Genomic DNA, 20,548 nt, shown 5'->3' with positions numbered 1-20,548 from the left:
GCACTGTCCGGCTATTACCGAGACGGCCGCTCTCTGTCAGGCCACCATCCCGTCCATGCGAGCCCCTCCCGCTCGCGGCCAGACTCCGTCAGGTGTGCGCCGCCTGCCATCGCGCTCCCCCGCACCGCGCCGCAGGTGGACTCGTCCATGACGTCACGAGACAGCGACCCAATCAGAGGCGGCGTTTTGGAAATTTTCAACTTAAAGGCGGGTCTGCCCTTGCGCCCTGAAGCGCCGGCGGCGGAGGGTTTTGGCCACTTTCCTGGGGCCCAGCGTGAGAAAGCTGGCGGAGGAAGGCCCCGTGGCGGTCTGCGTGCGAGTCCGGCCGCTCAGCAGCAGGTAGGTGGCCCAGACCGCGGCGGGGCGCGCACGGCTGCCGGCGGCGCGGGCCCGAGGGGGAGGGGCGAGTGCTCCAGCCTTTCCCAGAGCTGTTTTCTGGGATTTGCTTGTCTGTGAAGTGACAGGGAAGGATCCCAGATCTGGAAGATAACTTCCAGCTGCGAGATTCACGTAACTCTAATGCGGGCTCGCTGACGTTGAAGACCTTCACCTGCTGTTTTTCCGACATCTGAACCTCCTTACCCCATTCCACGCCCTAAAGAAGTCGTATGGGAGAGTGTGGTCATTTTAAGCTTAATTGGCGACCTCTAAACTCCCTGAGGGCAAGGACTAGTCTGTCGCATTGCATTCAATAGGCACTCAAGACTGCATCCATTCAGTCGTGCTACAAATACTTATGTATCTGCATATATGTACGTTAGTACACCGTTACAGCACTGAACAGACGCTACCACATTGCCCTGTGGATCTTCCATTCTAGTGGAGAGACAGAACATAAAGTTAAAAATACAGCGTGTTAAGTGGTTATACGTAAGTAATAAATGCTATGGAGAAAAACAAGGAAGGGGAATAAATGAAGTCAGTTTGTTTTAGTAGCCTCTGGTCCTCGACCCCAAAGGCTAACATTTTCTGTGTTTGAGAAATTTTTATTGAACACAAGCGTTTAATTACAGAGAATATCAAGATCTGGGATTTCCTGGTTTTTAAGGAGCTCCTTATCTAATACATTAGAAGACATCAACATAAAGAAGCCATTACAATAGGTTGTGACAGGTGTTATGATGGGCAGGTGGAGAATGTTTGCTAAAATGATTAGTCCATAAGAGAGATGACAGTTTGGGTGGGGTGGGCTCGTGTCAGGAGAGTCCTGACAGTTTTCACAAGTGAAACAATAGATAAGTTACTTACTGGAAAGGAAGGTCAGAATATTCTAGGCCCAAAGAGGTTAAATCTGTTATTTTGAGAAGACCTTCAAGTAGAGCTTAGGGTTCATGTAGAAATTTAGAGGACGATGAGGTTGGAGAGTGAAATGACATGATCCAGGTCTCATGTGCTATGCTAAGGATTTCATAAGTTTCCAGAAAGTTTTGAAGAGTTTTAAGCAAGAGGGACATAATCAGTTTCATTTTTAATCTATCCTCTCAGCTGCCAGTGTTGGGTGAAAGGGTGAATGAATGGTTTCACAAGAAACTCCCATGACAGGGCAAGAGGCACTGAAACCCCATTTAAGAGAGCTGAAGCCTCAAAGCTGGATTTTCCATCTTTCTCTTATAAGTGGTATATTATTACTATCTTTTAAAATAATCTTCATCTGGGCATGGTGGCTTATGCTCGTGATCCTAGCACTTTGGGGACTAAGGTGGGAGGATCCCTTGAGGACAGGAGTTCAAGACCAGCCTGGGCAACATACGGATACACCACCCCTCCACCCCCTACAAATATTACAAGCATGGTGACACAGGCCTGTAGTCCTGTCTACTTGGAATGCCGAGCCAGGAGATCACTTGAGCCCAGGAGTTTGAGGTTGCAATGAGCTATGATTATACCCCTGCACTCTAGTGCCAGCAACAGGGCAAGACGCCATCTCAAAATAAAATAAAATGTTCTTGAGAAGATGAAATCTTAAATTATCCTTCCTATAACATAACTTTTATGACCAATTATGCTAAAATACAGTATTATTATATTTTTAGAGAAGAAGAACTTGGATAAACTGCCCAAGTTTACTGCAAAATTGACAATAATGCCATCTACCAAGTTGATGGAAGTAATTCCTTCAATTTTGGTAAGATATAAGAGCATCAAAAATTAGTTTGCTATTCTTTTGCTATTAAGAGTACAGAAGGCTTATCAATAATACTAGATTTATTACTAAAGATCAGACTAAGGCTTTTGTAAACTGCTTTATTGAAAATGAAAAATTGTTTAGCCATCATGTATGATACGTGAGATAATACATTGATATTTAAAGCACAGTTATATAATTTGTATCCAGACAAATTCCAGACCCCATGTGCAACCACTGTGGTCTACTGCCTTATAAAAACACATAGGATCATTAACTTGTAGTATATTTTTTGTCTTTGAGGACCAAAACATTTTACCTCAAGGAGAGGTTTTTTCGAAGGACTAAAAAGTTGAAGAAAATACTGTCTTAAATATTTTATCATCCTAGATTGACAATTTTATTTCTTTGGGTAATTACTACTTCAGAATGAAAACACATTTGATTTGTTTGGTTTAACTTCAAATGTGTTGTTGTTTTGCAGATCATGTCTTTCATAGTAATGAAACTACTAAAAATGTGTGTGAAGAAATAGCCGCACCAATCATCAATTCTGTCATACAAGGCTACAATGGTTTGTATTCGCTCAGTGTTGCAGAAACATTTTAGTCTTGGGTGTCTGTGCAACATGTATTGATAGTTCTAGCCACTGCAGATTCATTTTAAATCTTTGTGTGAGTGTATTTTGTTTGTTCAGGGACTATATTTGACTATGGACAGACTGCTTTGGGAAAAACGTATACTATTATGGGTTCAGAAGATTACTTAGGACTTATGCCCAGGGCAGTTCATGACATTTTCCAAAAAATTAAGAAGGTAAATAACTTAGCTGAATTTCTAGTATATACTGGTAAAAGTAGCAACAATCTTAGTGTTTTTCTTGTGTAATAATAAAAGGAAGTAAATTTAAAGTTATCTCTTGATTATCCATGGGGAAAGAAGAGAGGCATAACATAGATTTACTTTTATCCCAACAAACTTACTTTTTAAAGCTTAAAGTTCTTTTATTCTTTCCCTTGAATCCTGCAACAGTAATACTTTCTACAAAAAGTAGTCATTAAGGAACAGGCATATGTACAAGCCGCCACGATAGGTATACAGAAGGCAATCAAGAACTGTGGGTTGACTGACTGATGAGTAGGAAATAGCCCAATGGATGGCTTAGGGAAGAATGTTCCAGGAGGAGACCTGTATGTACAAAAGCTTGGAGTTGTGAAGCAGCATGATATGTATTCTTTGGACTCAAGATTTTCTGGTGGCAGGGGCATTTTAAACCACATTGAGGGATTTAAATGTGACATTATGCTAGGGTAAATGTCTAAATGGAATTGCTGGGTCATAGGGAGGTGTATGTAACTTCATGAGAATTTGCTAGATTGATTTCCAAAGTAGTTATACTGTTTTACATTCCCATGAGTAAATTAAGAGAATTCTGGTGACTCCACATCCTTCCTCACCAACACTTCCTATTTATTGTTCCTTTTAATTTTAGCCATTCTAGTAGGTGTGTAATTTGTCTTTCCCTAATGACAAAAGATATTGAACACTTTTTCCTATGCCATTGTATATCTTCTTCTGTAATTTATGTGATCTCTCAGTGGTATGCTGTAGATTTTCAGTGAACAGGTTTTACATATTTTGTTAAATTTGTTCGTAAATGTTTCTCTTATCTATGCTGTCGTAATGTTTTAATTTCATTTTAATTGTTTATTGTTGGTGTTTGCCAATATTTTCACACCATTTAGTTTCTGTATCTTTGTTTAGGAGCAATATAATGTGTATAGGTTGAAATTAATATTTGGAAAAGTTCACTATGGATCACAGTCAAACTTGACCATTTGTGTTTTAATTTTCTAAGTTTCTTGGTATTGTCAGCTTGGTCAAAAGAGCTGAATGTAAATAAGCATACAAACAAAAACTATATTCTCTTCTCTTTCTCTGGCTAGTTTTGTTTTTTGTTTGTTTTATGTTTTTATCTTGATATGAGAATGTCACTGTGTGAGCTTACTGACTGGGATTAGCCCAAGACATGCTAGCAAAGGGTGGCAGCCATTTTGAGCTTGCCTGGTGATCAGTGCCACAAATCAAAGCCATCCCAGTGTTTGAAAAACCCATAACTACAATCTCATTATTAGTCGATGATAGTTTGGCAAAGTCTTTTTTACCTTACAGGCAGAAGTGAGCTAAGCTCTCATGATAGAATGCAAAATCCAGTTCTAATTCTCACAATAGAAATGTAAATTGAACAATAAAGAAACAATATATAAAACATATTCTTGACATCTATATGATTAAGGACTCACTTTCTTTTTTGAGTTAGTCTTTTCTTAAATAGTTTGCCCTGATGTCTTCATTTGTAGGCTGAGGTAAATGCTGATTTTTACCTGATTTCATAAATATAAGTTAATATTTATTTTAATGTCAACTTTTTTTAATTATAGACCATTGAAAACCAAGAATTATGAATTCTTGGAGATGAACTTAAAAAGCAACAAGAGATAGTTGCTCAAGAAAAGAGCCATACCATAAAGAAAGAAGAAGAGCTTTCTACGACCTGTGATAGACTGGCAGAAGTTGAAGAAAAGCTAAAGGAAAAGGTGAATTTTTAAAATTATCTTCCTGGCCATTTTTTCTGACTAAACATTTATTTCGTAATGTATTTTGATTCCCATAGACCTAAATCCAGAAATAATATGTACCTCCCAAATGAACAGATCTTAATGCTAATATTTTAGACAATTTCAACTTACACTAAGATCTATTATTCTAGAGTCTTTAGGTGAGAGATGGCCTGTGTCATTTAAAGAAATCATATATATTCATTCATCAAATATATAATGAGTAATACCATGGACCAGGCACTGAGATGCATTAGACAACAAAACAAATATCCTCTCCTTATAAAGATATATTAGTCATTCTCTAAAATGTAAGATTTATAACTATCACCATGTCTTTGATGTCTGCAGTTTCCTGAATCATTTATTTTATAGAAGTAAAGTGCTGTTGTAATATTTGCATAAGAGTTAAGACCCCTGTAACAACCTGGGCATTTTAGCCCGGGTGATTCTAAAATGCACCCACAAAGATATTTCTATATAAGCTGAGGGCAGTGCCACATGTATTATAGATAATATATTGTGGTTTCTATTGTTCTCCTGTCAAGTGTTTTTTTCCTAATATGTGTTTTCTTTTAATTCTGATCCCTCTCACCATTTCACCTAATTGAGTTTACTAAAACCTTATATCCATTTCATGCTTCTCCTAAAGAAGTAAAATCAATAGCCTGTGAAGGTCGATGTCTCAGTATTTTGGGGGGGTCACCCCTTATAAGCATTTTATTAGACATGAAAGTAAATTATCCAAAAAGTTTTTAAGAGAGTGAGGAATTAGTTATTTTATAGCCATATATGTACATTTAATTAGTCTCTTTGCTTTTTTACTTTATCTCATTTTCCTCTTGCCTCCTTAATGAACCTATATCAGTGTCCTAGGGCTGCCAAATCAAATTACCATAAAATTAGTAGCTTACAACAACAGAAATTTATTCTGTCACAGTTCTAGAAACTGGAAGTCCCAAATTGAAGTGTCAGCAGTGCCATGTTCCTTCTGAAGGCTCTAGGGAAGACTCCTTGCCTCTTCCTAGCTTGTGTTGTCTCCCAGCCACCCTTGGCATTCTTTGGCTTATTACTGGATCACTCCAGTCCCTGCTTCCATCTTCACATGACCTTTTAATCTGGGTCTTTATGTGTCCTTTTCAGTCTCTTATGAATACACTCTCATTGGATTGAGAGACTACTCAGTAGGGTCTCTTCTTAATCATAATCTAATTACATCTGCAAAGGCCCTATTTCCAAAGAAATTCATACTCCGAGGTTTTAGGTAGACATGAATTTGGGTGGGACACTATTCAGCCCTCTACAGACACGTATGCCTAGAAGATTAGTTTACTTTTAGTGCTACTTGCCTGTTTCCTGTGAGGAGGGGAGGCAGGGCTATTAATGATTTTACATAAGAATCTTGAGAGAATGTAGACAAAATGGTAATTATAAAAATTGTACATCTTTAGAGCCAGCAACTTCAAGAAAAACAGCAAGAACTTCTTAGTGTACAGGAAGAGATGAGTGAGAGGCAGGAAAAGGTGAATGAAATGGAGAATTTAAAGAAGGAGTTAAAGAATCAAGAATTAACAATGGAACGTATGGAAATGGAGGGACTTAAGTTGGCTCAGAAACTTCATGAAAATTATGAGGAGATGAAATCTATAACCAAGGAAAGAAATCATCTGAAGGAATTACAGGAATCATTTGAAACAGAGAGACCAACTTAAAGGCTATATAAGAGAAATTGAAGCTACAGTAAGTTATATCCTTTTCCTTTATTGTTAAATGTTTCTTTCAAAAACTGAGGAAAGGGGCAGGCAATGTTGGGATAATGTTGCTATATTTCTTAAATTTCACTTGCTAATTAAGGGCCCACAAACAAAAGAACTAAAAATTGCTCATATGCATCTGAAAGGACACCAAGAAACTATTGATGAACTAAGAAGAAGCATTTCTGAGAAGACAGCTCAAATAATAAGTATTCAGCAGGACTTAGAAAAATCCAAAACCGAATTACAAGAAAAGGTATGTCTTTTCTTCCTCTCATTGTTTGACACTTCTTTCCTTCCTTTCTCCTTTAAAGAAAAGATAAGAAGTAAGTAGTGGCTAAGTTATAGTTCATTCATTTATTTGGTAAGGATTTGTTGAGTGTTTAATGTGTCAGGCATAGTCCTAGGTTATGGAAATACAATGGTAACAAGGTGGACAAAATCTCTATGATCCATTTGTAGTGGAAGAAAATAGTTGATAAATAAGTAGTCGAAAGTACAAGATAACATCAGATAATGATAAATGCTATGGAGAAATGAAACATTGGGATAACTGGGACAACGTGTTAAACACCTACTCTGTGCCCAACATTGAGACTATGGATATAAATAAGACATCCTTTTGTGCCCCTGATATAGGCATATAGAAATCCCTCAAGTCCAATACGGTGAATACAGAAATATGATAATGCAAAATTACATGGTACCACTAATGACCATGGAAAGGGTAATAAATCTGTACACATAGAAAAATTGAAAAGTAGCATGGGGACCTATTTGAAAATGGGCACCATATAGTTATTGGAATACAGCCTGCTTTGATTTTTCTCTTGTAGCATTTGGAAACTAGTATAGAAATAAGGGTGCAACTGACTGAATCAACAGTTTGTTGGTAAAGTGTAAAGATTGGTTCACTTTTGATCTAAGCTGGAAAGAAAATTATGATAGAAAATGCCTAGCAGAAAAGTCATGAATAGCTTTAGTTGGAAATGAGGGAAAATGGATAGGAATTTGTGACCCAAGGTAGGCTCTGAGGGTTCAAGATCACTTTCATTGTTGTAGAAAGTATCCTGATCTTTTCCCTTTAAAAAATTATGATATTAATAGTGATCTTTAAACAGTAACCTTGGTATTTTATCAATATCATAAGATCACAGAGCTTCATGAGGAACAGGAGCTATTTTCCAATGTGAAAATAGTCAGCTTGTCTCAGGAAACAATAAATGAATTGGAGTTATTGAAAGAACAGTCCACAACCAAGGACTCAACAACACTGGTAAACATAGAAACAGAAAGGCTCAAGCTGACTGAGAAACTTCAAGAAAGTCATGAAATAAAATCTCTAACTAAGGAAAGAGATGATTTACAATAATAAAAGAAACACTTGCAGTTGAACATGACCACCTGGAAGCAGACATTAGAGAAACTTTGGCTAAAGTCACTGTCATCTTTTCCTCCCATTTAAGAAATATTTTATAAGAGAAGACAGCTGTTTTCTTAAATATTCAAAAATGATTTTGAAAAAGCAATGCTAAATTACAAGAAAGGGTAAAGCCAAAAATGCATCATTTCTTTTCTCCTTTAAAACTGTTCCTCCAGCATCCCATAAAGCATGACGACTGTCTTTCTCATTACTTGAGTCAGATTTCCGGGAGTTATCCCTACTGGTGGTATCCCTTCCTCTCTGCTCATTCTATAATCCAAGCACCAAGCTCATTGGTTTGAGAGTGTAAGAGTGAGTGTGTGTGTGCGTGTGTGTGTGTGTTTAAAATCCTCCCACTTTTCTCTCCACATTGCCACCACCCTATTCCAAGCCACCATCATTTCTTTCTGCATCAGCCTCCTAACCAGTCTCCCCACATTCATTCCCACACTTCTCTACTCCAGTTTCCATCCTGAGCCCAAGTGATCTTTTCTTCTTAAATTCCTTTAATATCTTATTGTTGCTTTTAAAATGAAGACCAGGATCCTCTACATGGCCTGGGAGACCCTGGGTCCCAGACCTTGCTGGTCTCTAGACTTCCTTCAGCTCACTCTTCCTCCTGCTCCTTGTGCTCCAGCAACACTTGCTGGTTGCTCTTTCTCATCTCATCGCCTTCAGACACTGATCTCTCTACCTGCAGTGCTTTCGTACTCCTTTTTGCCTAACTAATATTGTTATTCTTCAGATCTCAGCTGTAGCTTTCATCCCTTAGGAAGCCTTCCTCATGACTCACAATAGGTTAGGTTTGACACTAGTGCCTGGGGAGACCTCAGCACCTTTATTTGGTAAGATACGACATAAAATCTATCTTTGTTCCTAAAAGTATAAGCAAAAGGCAGAGATCATGTAAGTTTTATTTATCATTTTGTCTCTGACCTCTAATAGGATACTGACAACAGAGTGAGCCTTCAGTAAAAAAGTCTTAAATACCTGAATAACGGAAGAGCGGGAGGGTGGAAAGATTGCTCTGTAAATGAGTCATTTAATCCTACCTTAATTGTTTTAGGAAGTATTCTGATTTCTTTTCCCCTAAAATAAAATCTCTCCAAATATCAACTGTATTGTTGTTTGATTCTCTTAAGATCCAAGAGTCTCAAGACCAACAATAACAGACCTTCAATGTGAAATAAAAAGACAATGAGAATACTAAAATAAAGAATGAGACAGAGCAATTAAAGGAGAAGTTGAAAGCCAAAGATTCAGTACTACTGAGAATAGAAATGGAAAAGCTCAATTTGTCCAAGAGACTTCAAGAAAGTTATGATGGAGTGAATTCTGCAGCTAAGGAGAGAGATGACCTACGGAGACTGCAAGAAGTTCTTCAGTCTGAAAGGGACCAACTCAAAGAAAACCTACAAGAAGTTGTAGCTAAAGTAGGTTTCATCTTTTCACTGCATATTTTTATAAGTATTTTGTAAGCAAATATTTTCATAAGCATTACAGCTTTGGAAAACGGTGTTAGTTATAGTAATGGTTATAATTTTTCTATAAATTTCTTGGAATTTCCTCTAATAAAGCACTTGGAAGTGGGAGAAGAACTTAAAGTTGCTTATTGTTGCCTGAAAGAATAAGAGGAAACTATTGATAAGTTGAGAGTGAATCATTCAGAGGGAGACACTGAAATATCATGCATTCAAAACAAGTTAAAAACAACCAATGATGAATTAGAGAAAAAGGTAAATTGTGGGTGAAGGAGCAGTGGGAAGAAACCTGGGCAAAGTATAGCTAACTAGATTATGAAGACTACTGTTTAACATACTTAAACAAGGTTGCTTTCCAAAGCAATTTTTTCCTTAAAATAAATAAATTTATATATGTGTTCGTATGTATATTTTTATTAATATATAATTATTTTTAAGATCCAACAGCTTCATGAGAAACAGGAACTTACTAGTGTAAAAGAAATTAGTGAGACTGAGGAAAAAAATGAGCGAACTGGAACAATTCAAGGAGTATCTCAAAGCCAAAGACGCAGCATTACAAAATTTAGAATGTGATAGGCTCAAATTGACTGAGAGACTTCAATAAAGTCAAGAGAAATAAAAATTATGATTAAGGAAAAAGATGAGCTGAAAAGGGTGCAGGAGGCCCTTCAGATGGAGAGAGATCAACTGAAGGAAAACATTAAAGCAATTATAGCTAACGTAAGTTTCTCTCTTCTAATGTTTTTTGAATATAAAAATAGTGTTAAGGTGACAGTGATGTTCACTATTAAGTTTTATTAATTTTCCTCTAATCATAAAGAGACTGGAAACAAAAGAGGAACTAAGAACTGCTTACATTCATCTGAATGAGTACAAAGAAACTGTTAGTAGAGGGAATATTTCAGAGAAGACAGCTCAAGTAGCAAATATGCATTGGGATTTAGGAAATTCAGATGTTGAATTACAGGAAAAAGTAGGATTTGTTTTGTTAAATTGGAAAATGACATCTGATTATTGTGTTATTCGTATCCCTTATGAAAGAAAACAGAACATAAGTTATATTACAATGTGGAGATGATTGCCTTAATTTAGGAATAATTCTGTTTTCCTAAAAGACTCTGCTTGTATCCTAACTGATTTTATGATTTCTCAGATGCAAGAACTTCAGGAAAAAGAAGATCAATTTCTTAAGATGAAAGCTGTCAAGGAAGCTCAAGAAGAAACTCATGAAATGGAACACTTGAAGGAGCAATTTGAGGCCCAGAAGTTAACTCTGGAAAATATAAAAATGGAGAATGTTAAATTGACTCAGAGACTCCATGAAAACCTGGAAGAAATGAAATCTATAACAAAAGAAAGAGATAACCTTAGGAGTGCGGAGGAGACTCTCAAAGTAGAGAGAGACCAGCTCAAGGAAAACCTAAGAGAAACAATAATTCGAGTGAGTTACCATCTCCTACCACCCCCCCAGGAGCTAAGACCTTGTGTCCTAAAAGAACAATTGGCCATAGCGTTAGTGGGAGTGTAAAATAGGTCCAATCTTGGGGAAGATTGGAGGGAGTATATTTGGTAATACCTTCCACATTTTTCAATAAGTTTATTCATTGACCCAAAAAGTTCAATCGTGGCTATTTATCCTGCACACATTTGCATAACTATTCAAGGATATTTGTAGAATATTTATTACAGCAAGTTGCAATAATGACGTAAAGCAAACAAAAAATGGGAAAACTTCTAACTGTCCATTGGTAGGGGCCTGGATGAATAGATGCAGCACATTCACATCATGGGATAATACACCACAGATAAAGAGTGTTGTAGGGGTGGAGTGCTGATTTCGAAGTGTCCTATTAGGGAAAGGGGTAAGTTGCAGAGTAGTGTGGGTGAGGACTGGGAGGCCTCAGAAGGGGTAGGAAGATGTTTACTTCCTACCCTAGATCTTTCTATACTATGTGAATTATTTTACTCTCAGTGTATTATTTTTCTTTCTCTAATAATAAAAGACCTAGAAAAACAAGAAGAACTAAAAATTGCTCACATACATGTGAAAGAGCACCAAGAAACTATTGATAAACTCAGAGGGATTGTGTCACAGAAAACAGATGAAAAATCAAATATGCAAATAGAGTTAGAAAACTCTGATGCTGCCTTAAAGGCACAGGTATTTTGTTTTAAGTTGTTACTGAGTAACAGAGAGTGTGAATCAAATATTTTGTGTAATGAAAGAAGATATGAATTGGCTGAAAATTGAAGGCAAGTGAAGATTTCCCTATTCAGAGACTATTATATAGATTTTTATGTATATCTATTGATATTCTAATTTACTGTATGATTATCTCAAGATCCAAGAACTTCAGGAGAAAGAACATCAACTTCTTAAAGTAAAAAATGTTCTTGGGAAAGCTATGTATCAAACAGAGCAACTGAAGAAACAATTAGAGGCCCAGAGTTCAACTCTGGAAAGTACTAAAATGGAAAAATTAAGGTTGACTCAGAAACTTCATGAAAACGTTGAGGAAATAGGGTTTGTTACTAAGGAAATTAATATCCTAAGAAGAGTAGAGGAAACTCTCAAAATGGAGTGAGACCAACTTAGGGAAAGCCTTAGAGAAACAGAAGCTAAAGTAAGTTATACTCATTCCTCTTCCTAGCAAGTAAATGTATTCTTTCTTAAAGCAATGAACCCTTCTTTGAAATGAGCAGTATAGTTGGCAAGAGTGAAATGGTATAAACTTTAAGTGCATAATTTGGTATTGTTCTTGAAAATTTTAAGATAGCATTTTCTTTATGGACTTTATCGTACATATATATTAACTCAATGTTAAATGAATATGTGTATATGTATATATACCACAAGGTTGTTCATAGTAGTAGTTTGTAATGGGAAATAATTTAAATGTTCCTTAGAAGGAAACCGAGTAAATGTGAGCAATAAGTCAAAAATAGTATGCAACACTTAAAAAAATATTATGTGTTTGCTTCATGGAAAGCAGGAGAAGATTATGGGGAGATGAGAATAAGGGAAGAAGAAGCCTACAACTTTCTAAAAACAACAAAAGTGTAGAGTAAAAGTGTTATCATTTTTACTAAGAAAATGTATCACTTTATAAAAAAAAGTACTAGTTAACATTAAGATATGTCATTGTTCTTAAAATTTCTCTAATAATAAAGGATCTAAAAAAACAAGAGGAACTAAGAATTGCTTACGTGCATCTGAAAGAGCACCAGGAAACTATCGATAAACTGAGAGGAATTGTTTCTGAGAAGACAGATGAAATATCAAATATGCAAATAGATTTAGAAAATTCAAATGCTAACTTACGAGAAAAGGTATTTTTGTGGGGTTTTGTTTGGATGTCTGATTTATCTGTGCTTAAAATTTGAGGGGATGTAAAATGGTTCAGCCACATAGGAAAACAGCATAATGGTATTTACTAATGCTGAACGTAGCCAGCCTTAAGGCCTAGCATTTTGACTCCTTGGGGACGTACTCAAGAGAAAAGAGTGTATACTTCCACAAAAACACATGTACAGGAATATTCATACCAGCTTTATTCAAAAATAGGCATTTGAATTGTTTACAGTTGTTTGCTATCAGTAAGAGAATGGATACATATTGTGATATATAAATTCAAAAGTAGGCAAAACTAATCTAGGATGATAAAGGTCAGAATAGTGGCTCCCTCTAAGAAGGGACATACAGAAACCTTATGGAGTACTGGAAATGTTCTCTGTTTCAATCTGGGTTGTAGTTACATAGCCGTATAACATGTCACAAATAATTGAGTTATATACCTAAGATTAATGCACTTAATGTATATTGTACTTCAAAAGAAAATTAAATTCTATGGAATTATGCAGGGTTTCAGTGACGGTAACATAGGTAGACTTTTTTTTTTTTTTTTTTTGGAGACAAGAGTCTCTCTCTGTTGCCCGGGCTAGAGTGCCATGGTGTCAGCCTAGCTCACAGCAACCTCAGACTCCTGGGCTCAAGCGATCCTCCTGCCTCAGCCTCCGGAGTAGCTGGAACTACAGGCATGCACCACCATGCTGGGCTAATTTTTTCTATAGATATTTTTAGTTGTCCATATAATTTCTTTCTATTTTTTAGTAGAGATGGGGTCTCACTCTTGCTCAGGCTGGTCTCGAACTCCTGAGCTCAAACGATCCACTGGCCTCGGCCTCCCAGAGTGCTCGGATTACAGGTGTGAGCCACCACACCCGGCCAAGAACCAAGCTTTTTTTTGAAAAGGATAACAATAGAAAAATAAGCACCACATGTACTCACCAGCAAATTGGTTTCCCTGATCATCACCTAAGTGCACATTTAGGAATAACACCAATTGGGTATCGGACAGAGGTGAGGGGTGGGAGGAGAGGATGGGTGCCTACCTACATGATGAGTGCGATGTGCACCATCTGGGGAATGGACACGCTTGAAGCTCTGACTTGGGTGGATGGGGGGGGTATGGGCAATATATATAACCTGAACTTTTGTACCCACATAATAAGCTGATATTAAAAGAAAAGAAAAGGATAACAATTTTTTTTTCTGGAAATCTCTATGAACAGTAAAGGGTAGTGGGAAAACTATTTACTATAACTTTCACACAAATAGTAAACAGTCTTAAATGAAGTCAAATTTTTTTTAGAAAATACCATTTAATTCATTATTTTTAAGAAAAGATTTGTTAAAGCAACTATTTTCCTTAATATAATTTTTTAAATCTTTTTTAAACCAAGAAATAGCATTATTCTAAATGAAGAAATATTTGAAGGATTAGATTTGTAAAAGAGCAAGTAATCTCATTTCTCTACACGACATGATAGAGTTCTAGAGATGGGCTCTTTTCGGTGAAGTTAAAAGGGAAAAAGGCAAGATAAATATAAAAAAGAGAAGTTCTTCTGGTAGGACTATTGATAAATACTCAGAATCTCATATATATATATTTATGAGAATATTTATGAAAAAAATATGTATATATTTTTTAACACAAAGTCTTCCTGTGTTGCCCAGGATAGAGTGATAGGGTGCCAGGGGCATGATCATAGTTCACTGTAACCTTGAACTCCTGGGCTCAAGCAATGCTCCTGCCTCAGCCTCCTAAGTAGCTAGGACTACAGGTGTGTGCCACCACTCCCAGCTAGTTTTTCTTATTTTTTGTAAAGACAAGGTCTCACCAAAGTGAGCCACTGCACCCGGCCCAAAATTATATAGTCTTTTTTTTTTTGTTTTGTTTTTTGTTTTTTGTTTTTTGTAGAGACAAGATCTTGCTATGTTGCCCAGGCCTAGGCTGGTCTCAAACTCCTGGCCTCAAATGATCCTTCTGTCTTGCTTGACCTCCCAGAGTGCCAGAATCATATATTTTTAAAAAACTTGATTGAATCCTCTAAAAAGTAACAAAAAGTTCAAATACATAAGTTGTATGAAATAAGTCTGTAAAAATGTTTTTCATTTTCAATCAATAATAAAGTAGAAAACAATTTCATTTGCTATCTGAGCAGAAACACTAGATATTTGGGAATCTTTGTGTTTCCTAGCTAACTTTATATAGAGAGTTATTTCATTCAACAAATATTTATTGAACAGTTAGTCATTCTCCTATGTACTCTAGTGAACAAGATAAAACAAGTGGGGGAAAATGTTATGTTTTGTACTTTTTAATCAGAAATGCAAAACATAAACAGGTTATGAACTTTCTGTTCCCAGGTGCTGGGAAGAATATGACTAGGGCTTGGAACACTGTGGACAGTATAGGTAGCTTTGCTAGCATTTTTGGTTGGTGGCAATAAAGTGCTTTAGGATAAAAGTTAGTGCCCCCTGTCAAAACTACAAATGAATAATGCAGAGATTTGGAAAAGTCAGAACCAGAAATAAATCTAAAACCTTATTTTACAACTATGAAGAATAAATCTTACCTCCAAAAAGTACATGATTCTCCCACTTTTTTTCCCAATGAGTTGAAGTAACTCAGTATAAGATTTAGTGATATTATTATTCATTTTCAGATCATTTTAACATTGCTTTTGAGTTATAAGTGTAATATTTAATTCTGTTATTAAAAGTTAATGTAAAAAAGTGATAAAAAAGTATATAATTAATTAGACATTATGTGAGAATGTAATTACAGCTGAAGTCCTGTTTATTTCTTTGTACCAAAACAGAACCATCAGAACCATGAGGAGGCAGTAAAATACGAAAAAATGTTACTAAGCGATGGACAACAGCACCTTACAGAAAGCCTGAAGGAAAAGCGCTTTAGGATAGAAGTAAATGCCTCCTCTTAAAACTTCAAGGATTCCTAAAAAGGATTCAAAGGGACCTCTGTGGAATGAATAGTTGGTGCTCAGTGATTTTTCTAAATGTTCTAATCTAGTACATGTATGTATGTGTGTGCATATATATGTACATACACAAACAACAATAGTGGTTTGTGATGTAAGGCCTCTCTGGAAAGGTGACATTTGAGCAAATACCTGAAAGAGGTGACACCAGGTGAAGCCATACAGGTATCTGGGAGAAGAGCATTCTAGGCAGAAGGACCACCAAGTACAAATCTCCTAAGGCAGAAGCCTGCGTGATGGATTGAAGGAACATGAAGAAGGAGAGAAGCTAATAAGAAATACGGTCAGCAAGTTAACAGGGAGAAGGCAGGCTGCGGGACATTAAAAGGACATTGGGTTTTATTCAGAGTAAGATGGAGATCCATTGGAGAGTTTTGACCACAAGAGAGACATATGTGACTTACATTTTAAAGGGATGACTCCTATTGTTGTATTGAAAATGGACAGAGTGGAAGCAGGAAGATCACTTCAAAGACTAATTTCAATAATCCAGGCAGAGGTGATCATGCTTTGGCCCAGAGAAGGAGCAGTGGAAGGTAGTGAGAAGTATTTAGATTCTGAATATATATTGAAGGTAAAGCCAGCAGGATTTGCCGTCTCCCCTATCAGACTGCAAGATCACAAAGGACTTTTTGTATAGTTTATGGTTATAGCATTTAGCACAGTCCTGACAGAAGTCAGCGCCCACTGTGCCGCTGCGTACCATAACGTGGTTCATCCCAGACCAGAAGTAGGAATCCGCTCTCCAGCACCACAGATTAAGGAACATGTAGCTTTTCTTAAATTATGAGAAACAGAGGGCTCATCATTGTGAGAAGCCCCCTGTTGTATTGTTTCACACCCTGATTGAAACATGTCACTGACGACATGATTGCAGCAACTTGAACTTGACATGCTCCTCCCCTGTGCTCTGACCAGTGTGTCACCTTCCTGGCCCCTCGTCACTGGAGTTTATGAGCCCAGATTTATCACATGTCTACCACATGCCAGGTCCCATGCTGGGTGCTTTACCTCAGGAGATCGGCTTTGTCGCTGCATTTACACACAAGGGAACTGGGGCTCAGGAAGGAAATTGAGCAGTTGCCCAAGTTTACGCAGCTAATAAATTGGTAGAATAACTTGAAACCAAGTCTAAGTTCAAAACTTGGGTATAGGCCGGGCGCGGTGGCTCACGCCTGTAATCCTAGCACTCTGGGAGGCCGAGGCGGGTGGATCGCTCGAGGTCAGGAGTTCGAGACCAGCCTGAGCAAGAGTGAGACCCCGTCTCTACTAAAAATAGAAAGAAATTATCTGGCCAACTAAAATATATATATACAAAAAATTAGCCGGGCATGGTGGCACATGCCTGTAGTCCCAGCTACTCGGGAGGCTGAGGCAGTAGGATCGCTTAAGCCCAGGAGTCTGAGGTTGCTGTGAGCTAGACTGACGCCACGGCACTCACTCTAGCCCGGGCAACAGAGCGAGACTCTGTCTCAAAAAAAAAAAAAAAAAAAAAACTTGGGTATAGAAACATTTTTACAAATATAATTTTATTTCCTGCAAGCTTAATGTCTGTATCTTTTTATAGAGTACATAGATATATAGATGGGGTTAATGTTTTACTTAATTCCCTGGAAAACTTTGTGGCAGTTATTATAGTCATCCCGTTGTTGATGGAAATGGCTCGGTAACTTCCCCAGTTAAGAAGTGCCAGAGCTAGAACCTGAACTCTAGCACTGAGAGAGGGCTAGAAAGCAGATTCTAGGCAGATAATAGAAACATGTGAAGTGGCTATACCAAGCTTGCAGATGGGCAGTTTGATTCTTAGTCTCTTGTTTTAGCTGCCAATTCATACTGCCTACTATAAACATAAGCCAGCATTCAGCCTTGAGCTACAATGCGTACTAGATTGAATTCACTCAAATTTCTCATCAGACTTTGTCAATGTTCATTCAAAGCATGGATATTCAAAGACTAGAAGAAAAAGCATCAAAATGATAAGAATGGTTGTTCCTGGTTTTCTTTGTAATGTTTAAATTTTTTTTTTAATTTCCACAATAATGGTATATTATTTCTTTAATCCAAAATCAAAAATAACAATTTCCTTTTGGTTTTAAATGTAAAGGTCTTAATTTATTTCTGGTCTACAGAACATGTAAAAATGTAAGTTTAGTTAAAATGTTAGGGTTGGAACTACTTATTGTTAAATTTGAATGCATTGTTAAGTTGAATGAATTCTAATTTCCTTTAGGGGCTCCTGAAGAGATACTCAGAGATGAATAATCACTATGAGTGCTTAAATGGATTGTCTCTTGACTTGGAGACAGAAATTGAAACCTAAAAAGAGCTTTCAATTAGAGTAAAAGCAAACCTGTCACTTCCAGATTTGCAAACCAAACAGATTCAAAAACTTCTTACCGCAAACCAGAGATGTTCCATGGAATTTCATAAAATCATAAAGAAATTTAAGGTACTGTCTTTTTTAGTAATATCTTTATAGATATAGCTATAAATTTCAGTTACAAACTTCAGTGTATTTAAGTCTTGCTATGGGTGCTGGCATATTTGCTATTTTGTGTACTTACTATCAAATTAAATATTACATAGGTCTGTGAATAATATGTGCAGAATCTTCAGTATTCCTAATACTTGTTCATTCAACAAGGCCTGAGCTCTGCCTGTGGGACTAGACACTGCCAGGGTGTTCAGGAGGCAGATGTGAACAACATCTGAAAGATCTCAGTCCAGCTTGGAGTTCATTTTGTAGAGGATAGGCAGTCATTGGACGGTTATTTTGAGGGGTGGCAGTAACAGGATCAGATGACCATTGAGGTACTTCAGTACAGAATAAAGAAGAAATGAGTTTGAGGGGGATATTTCTTCTAGTGGTAGAAAGAAGAGACAAGAGGCAGTTATAATAGTCCAGACGAGATACTTTGTGTGACTGTACTGCTAGGGAAGGTTTCATAGTGCTGGAGAGGACAAAAGGGATTAAAGCAATATTTAGCAGCTTAAAATAGTAGGTCCACATGATAGATTGTGGAGGTAAGGGAGAACAGTTTAGATGGAGTCTCGAGTTTGGGCTCAGTCAGGTTTGTGAATAGTGGTACCATTAAATGAGATAAAAAAGAAAGAGAAGCTTGGTAGGTGAGGCAAGAAAGACCAGGTGATTAGACTGAGATATTTTGAGGTTGAAAACCTTATAATGGAATATCCAAGAAGAGAAACCAAGTAGGCATTTAGTTGTGATTCTGAAGTTTGGCAGGAGAAAAGTTGGGACTAAGATTTGAGATTCATCAGCATGTAGGTGATAGGTAATAGAAGAAGTGTGAGGTAAGATCATGCAGAAAGCATTTGAAGAATAAGAGTCTTGGGCTAAGAAGAGAACTCTGGAAAAGATAAATGTCTACGAGGCAGTAGCAGAAAAGGGAGCAATACTTGGATTCAAGGTTGGAAAACTCAGTGAGACAGGAAAGAACCGAGTGAAAGTGGTATTGCTTAAGTCAGTGGAGAAGAGTATAAAAAGTGAAATGGTCAAGGCCTGGCGCAGTGGCTCACAGCTGTAATCCTAGCACTGTGGGAGGCTGAGACGGGGGATTGCTTGAAGCCAGGAGTTCAAGACCAGCCTGAGCAAGAGCAAGACTGCGTCTCTACAAAAAAAATTAGCCAGACGTAGTGGTGCAGACCTATAGTCCTGGGAACCATGCACCATATTACTACTTGGGAGGCTGAGGAAGGAGAATCTCTTGAGCCCAGGAGTTTGAGGTTGCAGTAAGCTGTGATAATGCCACTGCTCTCTACCTCGGGCAACAGAGCAAGATCTGTCTCAAAAAAAAAAAAAAGAAAAGAAAAAGATGAAATGGTCAAGAGTGGCAAAGACTTCAGAGAGCCAGAATATGGACTGGTGATATCCTCTCAATTTGGTGATAATAGAGCTCATTGGTAACCATTGTCAGAACCATTTTCATTGGGTGGTTAGGGAAGAGGCCAAATTATAAGAGGTTAAGAAATGGTGGAAGTTGAGCAATTGGGGAGCAATTATCTCCTAGGTAGATGGCCCCTCAGGCCATGATAATTCTTCCTCAAATCCTGGCAGTCAGACATCCAGAACTTATTCCTGAGGTCCACAGATACATATGGCATTCAAGTCATTGTCACCTTGAAGTTAAACATCTAAATATGCTTAACAAGGAAGTTTTGAGGTATGTAACATCATCTGTTTGGTTACCCAATCAAGGAGGGGAAGAGATGATGTTGAAAATGAATCTCAAGTGTCTAACTAGGAAACCTGGGTGATTGGCAATATAATTAACCAAAAAGAGGGCAATAGAAAAAGGAGGAATCATTATGGGGAAAGGGATCATGTTAAATTTTAAACATACTGAATTTGAGGTACTTATAAGACATCCATGAGGTATATCTAGTAGGAAGTCAGAAATATGGAAGTAGAGGTCTGGAAGTTATTCTCCCAAGATGCTGAGTAGAAAAAATTAGGGATAGAGAGAAGCTCCTTACCTGTTCCTCACTTATCAGAGGATATAGATAAATAAGAAATGCCATCCTACCTCATAGTTTCAAGGATTAAAACTTCCTCTAAATGTGATAGAAGTTTCATTTTCCAATTTGTTTAATTTTTTTCGGCCAGTGTGTACTAAGCTGTATTACAAAGATGAAAGAAGAACAACATGAATCCATCAATAAATTTGAAATGGATTTTATTGGTGAAGTGGAAAAACAAAACAAATTGCTAATTAAAATACAGCACCTTCAACAAGATTGTGATGTACCATCCAAGGAATTCAGGGACCTCAAGTTGAACC

At 37.2% G+C, this 20,548-nt stretch overlaps 1 pseudogene; it reads left to right on the top strand.

Moving 5' to 3' along the window:
* Nucleotides 1-147: 147 nt before the first annotated feature.
* On the top strand, nt 148-20,443 carry LOC138379509 (centromere-associated protein E-like; annotated as a pseudogene).
* The last annotated feature ends 105 nt before the right edge of the window (nt 20,444-20,548 follow it).

Source organism: Eulemur rufifrons, unplaced genomic scaffold (assembly GCF_041146395.1).
Source record: "Eulemur rufifrons isolate Redbay unplaced genomic scaffold, OSU_ERuf_1 scaffold_43, whole genome shotgun sequence".
In the NCBI taxonomy this organism is placed as follows: domain Eukaryota; kingdom Metazoa; phylum Chordata; class Mammalia; order Primates; family Lemuridae; genus Eulemur; species Eulemur rufifrons.
The sequence above is the reverse complement of the archived record's forward strand: the minus strand, read 5'-3'. Positions and strand labels throughout refer to the sequence as shown.